The sequence below is a fragment of the Mustela erminea genome, chromosome Y (genome assembly GCF_009829155.1).
Source record: "Mustela erminea isolate mMusErm1 chromosome Y, mMusErm1.Pri, whole genome shotgun sequence".
In the NCBI taxonomy this organism is placed as follows: domain Eukaryota; kingdom Metazoa; phylum Chordata; class Mammalia; order Carnivora; family Mustelidae; genus Mustela; species Mustela erminea.
In genome coordinates this window covers 150,932-159,414 of record NC_045636.1, presented here as the reverse complement: position 1 = coordinate 159,414, position 8,483 = coordinate 150,932, and positions in this window count along the sequence as shown.

The window sequence follows — 8,483 nt, the reverse complement described above, 5'->3', positions numbered from 1 at the left end:
GAGGTACCCTTGAGGCTAAGTTCCAAATAGGGCTCAGTCTAGGGGTCACAATGTGTGATTGTGTCAATGGCTGCCTGCCAAAGTTGGTAAGGTCTCAGGGGCCAAGCAGATTTCTTCCATCTCTGTGGGTTTTGTATAGTTCTAAAAAGCAAATTTTACTTCTGGGGTGCAGGAGGAGATTGGTTTTATGGATGAGGCATCCCCCATGTGGAGGGATTCCAGAGAAGGACTCTGTGTATGGATGCCTGAAAATCCAAAGTAGGGTTAGGATTTCAGCCTAGGAGCATGGCAGGTCTGATTAGCTGCTTCTGGGTCTAGCTGTCTTGATGGATGTTTGGTGGTCAGGTTGTACCCCCCTGCAAATTAGTATCCAGGGTGGCATAGGAAAGTGGGTTGGCATCGGGATCCCTGTATGTTTCCCCTAATTGAGGTGTTTTATGCAGCTCCATAGGGCACTGTTTCATTCTGGAGGGCTGGGATCATCCAGTGGTGTGGCTCCTGAGTCCCCAATCTGGAGGGCTCATGTTCCATGATGCTGGGGACTGATACCTGAGAAGCCAAGCTAGGTTTATGTGTGTGTTCTAGGGCATGGACCTCTGATTTGCAAATGTTGAGGCAAGGTCACTGGATCCTGAATTGAGGGAGTGTCAGGCATTCGCTCAGATGAGAATTGGTGTCCTAGGGCCACTGAATGTGTGGGTGTCCTGCTGGTGCATGGAGGTTTCTCCTGCTCAGGAGGCTTTCCACAGCTCCAAAGAGCGTGTTTCAAACTGGAGCAGATGTGGAGTCCTGTTGAATGGCACTAGGGTCCTCCAAATGGAGGGATTCCATAGCAGGGCTCTGATTATGAATGCCTTAAAACTCACCCTAGGCTTAGACTTAGGGCATGGGGCATGAGATGTCCCATCTGCTGACTCTGGCTCCAGCTACGTGCATGTGTGACAGGAGTTCAGGGCTCAGGTTGAGGGACAGAATGTGTTTGAGTTTCCAAGGCCAGTTTCCAAAAAGGAGTGCAGCTTTGGGGTTTCAAGCAGCCTTCTCCTACTCTGTGGGTTGCATACAGTTCCATAGAGCACGTTTTCCTTCTGGAGGGCAGGAAGAGTCCTGTTCTGTGGCTCAGGTATACCATATCTGAAGAACTTGTGGCGCAGGACTCTCTGGTCAGAAGCCTGAGAACCATGCAAGGGCTAGGGTTAGGGCCTAAGGCATGGCAGGTCCAATGTTTGGTCCCTGAGGCAAAATACAGGGAATCTGAGGTTAAGGCAGTTGTCAGTATGTTGCTCAGGCTGGAGTTTGTGTTGATTAAATCTGCCAGATGTAGGTTTAACCTCATGGGAGCAAGGAGTTTTATCCCTTATGGTTTTTTTTTTTTTTTTTGTGCAGTTCCAAATAGCTTGATCTCTCCTGTGGGGTAAGTCCTGTGTTGTTTTATGAATCTGGGTTACCCCATATAGAGGGATTTGAGAGCGGGGTTCGGGGTATGAATGCCTGAAAATCCAGCCTAGGTTTTGGATTTGGTCCTGGTAGCTTGGCCGGCCTTATTTCCTCACTCTGTGGTGGGCTACCCATGAGGCTTTGTTGAAAATGCAGCTCAGGATAAGGGTCACAATGGGTGGTCGTGTCCAGGATGGACTGCAAAAGTGGGGGTGGCCTCAGCGGAAATGCAAGTTTCTGCCATCTCTGTGGGTTTTCTATACCTCCAAAAAACCAAGATTTCCTTCTGAGGTGCAGGAGGAGTTCTATTTTATGGTTAAGGGTTACCCCATGTGGAGGGATTCGAAAGAAGGGTTCTGAGTATGCATGCCTGATAATCCAATTTAGGTTTAGCATAAGGGCCTAGGGGGATGGCAGGTCAGAACTCCTGGCTCTGGGGACAGCTGTTTCCGTGGCTGCTTGGGGTTCGGGACTCAGGTGTGTCAGACTGCACATCAGTATGCAGGGTGGCATATGAACCTAAGTGGCATTGGGGGTAGTTTATCTTTCCCCTAATATAGGGGTTTTGTGCAGCTCCATAAGGCACGTTTTCAGTCTGGAGGGCAGGGAGAGTTCTGGTGTGGCTACAGAGTCCCCAGTCTGAAGGAATTTTGTTCCCAGACTCTGGGGACAGAAGTCTGGACCCCAAGCTAGGTTTCTGGTTAGTGTCTAGGGCATGAATATCTGATCTGGAGATACTGAGGCAACTTCCTGGTTTTTGAAGTTAGCGTGAGTGTCAGGCATTTGCTCAGACTAGAATTTGTGTCCATTAGGGCTGTCATATGTGTGGGTGGCCTCCTGGGGTCATGGAGTTTTCTCATGCTCTGGGGATTTTGCTGAGTTCTAAATAATTTGTTTTCATTGTGGGGGGCAGCTGGAGTCCTGTATATGGCTCTAGGTTACACCATATGGAGGGATTCAATAGCTGGGCCCTGGGTATGTATGCCTGAAAACTCAACCTAGGGTTTGTGGTAGGTTCTAGAGGCATGGGAAGTCTGAATTATTACTACTGGAGCCAGGTACTTGGTGGCTGACTGGATGTCAGTGCACTGGTTGAGGGTAGAATGTGTATTAGTGTCCAAGGCTGCCTTCCATTAATGGGATCTCTTCAGGGTTTCATGCAGCTTTCTCCTAGTGTGGGGTTTGCATGCAGCTCAAAAGGGTGCATTTTTTTCTGGAGGGCAGGCACAGTCCTGTGGTGTCTTTCAGGGTTCTCCTGTCTGGAGGTCTTGTAGAGCAAGACTTTGAGGATGTAAGTCTGAGAACCCACGCTAGGGTTAGAGCTAGGGCCTAGGGCATGACAGGCCCAAACTACAGATACTGAGGTGAGCTCCCTGGGATCTGAGGTGAAGGCGAGTGTCAGGATGTTGCACAGTGGCTGGAGTTTGTGTCCATGAGTTCCGCTCAACTCATAGGTGGCCTCATAGTGACATGGAGTTTCTTCCCATTCTGGGGATTTCTCAGTTCCAAATAGCATGGCTTATTCTCGGCTGTGGGTGCTGTCCTGTTTTATGGCTCTAGGGTCCCCCATATCGACGGATTTGAGAGTAGTGAGCCCGGTATTGAGGCCTGAAATCCCAACTGAGGGATAGTATTAGGTCCTAGGGATATGGCCGGCCCAATATGTTGGTGCTGATGCTAGCTGTCCCAGTGGCTGATTGTAGATTGGAACACAGGATGTATCAGACTGCCTATTAGTGTCCAGGGTGGTGTTTAAAAGAAGGGTGGCATCAGGTACTGTGCATTTTTGCCCTGATCTATGGGTGCTGTGCCCTCCATAAGGCACATTTTCCTTTTGTATGGCAGGAGACACCCGTGGGATGACCCAGAGTCCCCTATCTGGAAGGCCTGCATTCCAGGATTCAAGGGATGGAATTCAGACAAACGAAGTTCAGTTTATGGTTAGGGTGTAGGGTATGGATTCCCTATTTGCAGATGCTGAGAAGAGCCACCCAGATTCTGAAGTTAATTCAAGTTGCAGACATTCACTCAAAACAGATGAGAATTTCTGTCCACTAGGGCTGCAGAATGAGCATGTGTCCTCCTGGGGCTCGTGGGAGTATCTCCTTCTGGGGATTTGCACAACTCTAAAGAGTATGATTTCATTCTCGGTGAAATGTGGAATTCTGTTGTATGGCAATGGGGTGTCCCCATAAGGAGGGATTTGAGAGGAGGGCTCTGTTTATGGATGGCTGAAAACACAAGCTAGGTTTAGTATTAGGGACAGGGACATGGCAGGTCCTATCTGCTGACTCGGCGGCCAGGTACATGGGTGGCTGACAGCAGGTCGTGGCAGAGGTGAGGACAGAATGTGCATTATGATGCCAGTTCAGTTTCCATAAATGGGGGAGGCCTCACTGGCCGCAGTTTTCTCCAAATCTGGGGGTTTTGTGGAGCTCCTTTGAGCATGGTTTTCTTCTTTATGGTAGGCAAAATCCAATGGTGTGGATCCAGTTTTCTCTATCTGGAGTGCTTGAGGGTCAGGACTCTTGGGACAGAATTCTAAAACCGATGCTAGCATTATGGTTTAGTCGTAGGACAGGACAATACAATCTACAGACTCTGTGGTTTGCTCCTACTGATCTGACGTTAAGGCAACTGTCAGGTGGTCACTCGGATTGGAATTTGTGTCCACACAGGCCACCGAATGCATAGGTGTCCTCATGGGGACATGGAGTTTTCTACTACTCTGGGGTTTTGTGCAATTCCAAATAGTTTATTCTGTTTTGGGCAATAGGTGGTGTCCTTTTTTATGGCTCAGGGGTACCCATATGGTCGGATTTGATATCAGGGCTCCGGTATGGATGCCTGAAACCCCAACCTATGTTTAGTGTTACGTTTAAGTGGCATGGCAGGCCCGCATTCTGGCTCTGCAGTGAACTACTCATGTGGCTTTGTTGAAAATAGGGCTGAGGCTAAGAATTTCAATGGGTGTTTGTTGCCAGGGTGGCCTGACAAAGTGGGCGTGGCCTCTGGGGCAACACAGATTTCTTCCAAATCTGAGCATTTTACATAGAACCAAAAATCCAGGTTTACTTCTGGTGAGCAGACAGAGTTTCTTTTTGTGGCTGAGGAATCCCCCGTATGGTGGGATTCAAGAGTAGGACTCTCCGTATGTATTCCTGAGACCCTAACCTAGGGTTAAGATTAGAGTCTAGGGGTATGGCAGGTCCGATCTGATGGCTCTGGGGGCAGCTCTCTCGGTGGCTGATTGGAGGAGGGGACTCAGATTAGGTCAGATTTCATAATAGTTTCCAGGTTTGAGAACTAAATTGTGGTGGCATCGGGGCCATGAACGTTTCCCCAAACTAGGTGTTTTGTGCAGCTCCATCAGGCATGGTTTCCTTCTGTAGGGCAGGAAAATCCTGTGGGGTGGCTCTGGAGTCCCCAGTCTGGAGAGATTGCTTTCCAGGATTCAAGGGATGGAATATTGAAAAATAAACTTGGAATATGGTTGTGGTGTAGGACATGGAATCCAATCTGCAGATGCTGAGGCGAGCTCCCCAGATTCTTAGATTAGGGCAAGTATCAGGCTTTCACTCAGACCAGACTAGAATTTGTGTCCACTAGGGCTACTAAATGTGTGGGTGTCCTCCTGGGTACATGGAGGTATCTCCTGCTCCAGGGAAATTGCACAGCTCCAAATAGTATGGTGACATTCTGGGGGAGAGTTGGAGTCCTGCTGTATGACTCAGGCTTCCCCATATGGAGGGATTCAAGAGCAGGTCTCTGTGTATGGATGCATGAAAACCCAACCAAGGGTTAGGATTAGGGAGTAGTGCATAGGAGTTCTGCTCTAAGGGGCTGACTGGAGTTGGGGTTCAGGCTAAGGAGAGAATGTGCATTAGGATCCAGGGTTAATTTCCCTAAATGGGGGTGGCCTCTTTGGCCATACAGGTTTCTCCTGATCTGGGAGTTTTGTGCAGATCCATTGAACAGAGTTTCTTTTTGAAGGGTAGGCAGAGTCCCATGATTTGGCTCTAGAGTACTCTATCTGTAGTGCTTATGGGGGGGGGGTCTTGGGACAGAAGTCTGAAAACACAAGCTATAGTCACGGTAAGGGCCTAGGGCATGGCAGGCCCAATCTACAGACGCTGAGGTGAGCTTGCAGGGATATAAGGTAAAGACTGGTGTGAGGAGGTTGCTCAGGCTGGAGTTTGTGTCCATACGATTCCCTGAATGTGGGGGTGGCCTCACGGAGCCATGGAGTATTCTCCCCCTGTGGGGTTTTTGTGCAGCTCCAAAGAGTTCAGGCTATACTGGGAGATAGGTGGTGTCCTGTTTCTTGCCTCAGGGGTCCCCCATAGGGAGGGGTTAGAGAGAAGGGCTCCAGGTATGGATGCAAAATTAACCAACCTATTTTTAGAGTTAGGTCCAAGTGACATGGCAGGCCTTATATCCTGCCTCTGTGGTCAACTACCCACTAAGCTGTGTTGAAAATGGGGCTCAGGATAAGGATCACAATGCGTGTTTGTGTCCAGCGACCTGCAAATTGGGCATGGCCTCAGTGGCAATGCAGGTTTCTTCAAACTCACAGGGTTTTACATAGCTCCAAAAAACAAAGTTTTGGTGTGGGGGGAGAAGGAGGAGTACTGTTTTGTGGATCAGGGACCCTCAGGTGGAGGGATTTGAGAATAGGGCTCTGGCTATGGATGCCTGAAACCCCAACCTAGTGTTAGGATTAGAGCCAAAGAAATGGTATTTACTATCTGCTGATTCTGGGCTCAGTGGTCCCGGTGGCTCATTGGACAATGTGGCTCAGGTTTTGTAAGACTTCATATTAATGTCACAGGTGGAGAATGAAAGTGGGGTGGAATCGTGGCCATGCATGTTTCCCCGACCTAAGGGTTTTGTGCAACATGGTTCCTGCACATGTGCCATGGTTTCCCTTTTGCAACCGGGAGTCTACTGGGGTGGCTCCAGCATCCCCTATCAGGAGTGCTTGCATTCCACAACTTAAATATGGAATTCTGAAGACCCAAGCTCAGTGTATGGTTAAGGTTTAGGGCATGAAACCCCGAGCTCCCCAGAACTGACATTAGGGCGAATGCCAGGAAGTCAGAACAGACTAGAATTTTTGACCAGTGGGGATGTAGAATGTGAGGGTGGCCTCTTGTGGTGATAGAGGTTTCTCATGCTGTGGGATTTCTGCAGCTCCAAATAGTATGATTTAATTCTGGGGGAGAGATGGAGCCTGGTTGTATGCCTCAGGGGTACTCACATGGAGGGTATCGAGAGAAGGGCTCTGGGTATGGATACATGAAAACCCAGCCTAGGATTAGCATTAGGAACTAAGGGCATGGCAGGTCCAATCTGGTGACTCTTGGGCCAGGTATGTGTCTGACTGACTAGTGGTCAGGCTCCAGCCATGGGACAGAATTAGTATTAGGATGCAGGTTTGGGTTCTGTAAACGGTAGTTTCCTCAGTGGCCTTGCAGCTTTTGCCTATTCTGGGGGTTTTGTGCAGATCTATTTTGCACGGTTTCCTTCTGGAGGGTAAGCAGATTCCCAAATGTGGTTCTGGAGGTCTCTATCTGGAGGGCTTGTGGACCAGGACTCTTGGGACAGAAGACTGAAAACCCAATCTAGCAGTAGAGTTAAGGTGTAGGGCATGGCAGACCAAATCTGCACACGCTAAGGTGAACTCCCATGTATCCGAGGTTAAGGCGAGTGTCAGGAGGTCACTCTGGCTGGAGTTTGTCTATGCAGTCTGCCAAATGTGAAGGTGTCCTCAGGGGGTCACCGAGTTTTCTCCTGTTCTGGGGATTTGGGAATTTCCAATAGTTTATTCTATTCTGGGGGATAGATGGTGTCTTGTTTTATGGCTCAGGGGTCCCCCGTATGGAGGGAATTGAAAGCAAATCTCCTGGTATGGATGCCTGCAACCTGCATTTAGGGTAAGTCCTAGAGGCATGGCAGGTCGTATATAATGCCTCTGTGGTGATGTACCCTTGGCGCTGTGTTGAAATTGGGGTTGAGGCTATGGATGGCAATGGGTGTTTGTATCCAGGGCGGCCTGAAAAAGTGGGTTTGGCCTCAGGGAAAACACAAGTTTTTTATAAATCTGAGCATTTGCATAGCTCCAAAAAGCAAGGTTACTCCTGGGGAGCAGGAAGAATTCTGTTTTGTGGCTCAGGAGTCGCCTGTGTGGAGGGTTTCAAGAAGAGGGCTGTGGGTATGGATGCCTGAAATGCCATCCTTGGGTTAGGATAAAGGCTAAGGGGCATGGCAGGTCCTATCTGCTCTCTATGGGCCCAGCTGTCCTGGTGGCTGATTGGAGTATGGACTGAAGTTGTGTCAGACTGCATAGCAGTGTCCAGGGTGGCTTACAAAAGTGGGATAGCATTGGGGACCTTGCACACTCCCCTAATCTAGGGGCTTTTTGCAGCTCCATAGTGCACAATTTCCTTTTGGAGGGCAGGGGAGTCCTTTTGGGTGGCTCCAGAGTCAGCGGCATGATCCCAGGGATCTGAGGTAAAGGTGAGTGTCAGGAAGTACGCTCAGGCTGGACTTTGTGTCCATGTGAACCACCGAATGTAGGGGTGGAACCATGGAGTTTTTTCCCGCTCTGGGACTTTGTGCCATTCCAAATAGTTGGTGTATTCTGGACGAAAGGTGGTGTCCTGCTTGATGGCTCAAGGGTCCCCCATGTGGAGGTATTGGAGAGCAGGATACCAGTTATGGAGGCCTGAAAACCCATCCTACATCTGGGGTTATGTCCTAGTGTCATGACCGGCCTTATATCCTAGCTCTACAGTGGGCTACCCATGGTGCTGTGTTGAAAATGGGGTTTAGGCTAAAGGTCACATTGGGTGTTTGTGTCCTTTGCAGCCTGCAAAATTGGGTGTGGCCTTAGGGGCAACACAGTTTTCTTCCAACTCTAATCGATTTACACTGCTTCTAAAAGTAAGGTTTCCTTCTGGGAGGCAGGTAGAATTATGTCTTCTGCCTAAGAGGTCTCCCATGTGGAGAGATTCGAGGGGTGGTCTCTGGCTATGGATGCCTGAAAC